The sequence below is a fragment of the Procambarus clarkii genome, chromosome 4 (assembly GCF_040958095.1).
Source record: "Procambarus clarkii isolate CNS0578487 chromosome 4, FALCON_Pclarkii_2.0, whole genome shotgun sequence".
NCBI lineage: Eukaryota > Metazoa > Arthropoda > Malacostraca > Decapoda > Cambaridae > Procambarus > Procambarus clarkii.
The window spans coordinates 27,572,910-27,575,409 of NC_091153.1; positions in this window are offsets into that span (position 1 = coordinate 27,572,910).

Consider the following 2,500-nt stretch of genomic DNA (forward strand, 5'->3'; position numbering starts at 1 on the left):
GCTTTGGGGGAGGAACGGCCCCAAACACCTGCCAGTGAGGGTGAACACCTGAGTATTGGTGGAAGCAGCAGGGGATCCAGCGGCAGCAGGCACAGCATAAAGCTGGAAATAATGAAGTTGCAGCTGGAAGCACAGCAGCGTAAGGAAGAGCGAGAAGCAGAAGCGCAGCTGAGGAGAGAAGAGGCACAGCAGCGCAAAGAAGAGCGAGAGGCACAGCAGCGCAAAGAAGAGCGAGAGGCACAGCAGCGCAAAGAGGAACGAGAAGCAGAAGCGCAGCTGAGGAGAGAAGAAGCACAGCTGCGCAAAGAAGAACAGGAGCGTGAAGCACAGTCGAAGCGTGAGGAGCGAGAAGCACAGCTGCGCCGGGAAGAGCAGGAACGAGAAGCACAGCTACGCAGGGAAGAACGAGAGCAAGAAGTTAGGCTGAGACAACAGGAAATAGAAGCCAACAAGGAGGTGGAGCTGAAGCGAGCTGAACTGGGACTAGGTGCCCCTGCCCCGCCACAGGAAGACCGACGAGTGAGGGAACGAGACCTGCCGGTCTTTGTGCCTAGTGAAGCCGAAAGTTTCTTTGATCACTTTGAGAGAGTTGCTGCTATGAAGAGGTGGCCGAGGGCGGAGTGGGCGGAGTTGGTCCAAGGAAGGCTCACAGGGGAAGCTCGCCAAGCCTTCACTATGCTCGACTTCCAAGAATGCACTAACTACGATGCGGTAAAACGAGCTGTGCTCCGTTCCTTTAAACTCACACCAGAGTGTTACAGAAAGAGGTTTAGAGAATGTACCCGGTTGCCAGGAAAATCGTATGCGGAGACGGCGAGGGACATGGAAAGAAAGTTCCTTAAGTGGATGGACTCTGAAGAAGCGGGGTCGGCCGAAGAAATCAAGGAACTAATGGTCATGGAAAAGTTTATGTCCGTGCTCTCTCCTGAGATCAGGATGAGGATAAAGGAGGCGGACATAAAGAACCTGAGGGCCGCAGCCGACCGGGCCGACATGTTAGAAGAGGCCCTACGCCCACGCCGAGAGGGACAAAACCGACCACCCGCATACGTCGGAAACGATAGGAGTTATAGAAGGACGGATGGGTGGAGGACAGGAGCGAGTTCTCCCAAGTCCCATTTCTCAAGTTGGAACACCCGAGGATCAAAAGGTGCTGTAGCGCCGATAGAGGAGGACCAAGCTGAGAGCTCGGGAACTGTGACTGCAGGGAAAGAAACGACAAGTGAGGCGGGAAAGACACAGGGTGTGACGGTCTCTGGAGGCAGTGCTAAGGCGAGCGGTGGCGGATGGTCTCCGCCGAGGGGCCGCTGCTACAACTGCGGAATACCCGGACACGTCGCGCGGGAGTGCAGACGCCCGAAGCAGCGGGGACACGTTGCTTTAGTGATGTTCGAGGACCAGAGGGCCGAGGGAGTGCGGGATGAACCCGTGCTGAATGGGGAGAAGAAAGTTCACCCATTCATGTGTCAAGGAACCGTAAGGATGGGGGTCGCAGACCCCATCCCAGTGAAGATGCTAAGAGACACCGGGGCTGACTTTACCCTGGTAAGTGAAACCCTGTTCCCCGAGGGTTACAAGAGCACCAGTGTGGGGGTGGCAAGTGTGACCACTGTGGGAGGCCCAGTGAGGATGCCCCTACACCAGGTAACTTTAAATTCCGATTATGGCTGCCAGACCCTTGAGGTGGGAGTCTGTACATCAATGCCCAAGATGGAGGCACAGGTCATCTTGGGGAATGACGCATGTGGAGGATATGTCCTCCCGCATCTCGTGAAAGGCGAAGAGTGCCCAGAACAACACGAGGAGACAGGCGAAGATTTGAACGCCTGTGGGGACGAGAAGGGAATCGCACCGGTGGCGATACCAGTTTGTACTGTGACACCGAGACAACGCGAAGAACCAGGAGGTTGTGGATCTGATGGGGCTGAGGAGTCGACTGACAGCCTGGGAACAGATCACCTCTGCGTAGGACCCAGAGAACGAGTGGGGGGCGAGAGTAGCCCGAATGGTGAGTTGCAGGTGACACTCACCAGTTCTCCAGGGGTAAGCCGCACTCGTCTCGGAGAGTTACAGCAGGAGGAGTTCCCCGAATTGGTTAGTAGGGCCGAAGGAGGACGTGTGGGTCCTGAGAAGGCTTACTTTCCATTTATCTATATTATATATGCCATGCTATTCATGATGAAGGAACGATGGACACCAGGAGCGACCGTGGGAACGGTGATTAAATATGTCCAGAAGTTCAAAGAACGTCTCACTCGAGCGAAGGGACTGGCTAGGAAACTCCTGAAGAAGGCGCAACGTAAGATGTCGAAGTGGTACGACAGGAGAGCTGCGCAGAGGGATTTTCAGATCGGATCCCAAGTATTGGTTGTGCTGCCAGGTAAAGGTAGAGTGACCAGGTCGCGGTTCAAGAGACCGTACCGAGTGCTGCGACGGTTGGGTCCAGTGTTGTACGAGATTGGGAAGCCGGATGGACCCCGAAAGAAACAGGTGTGTCGCA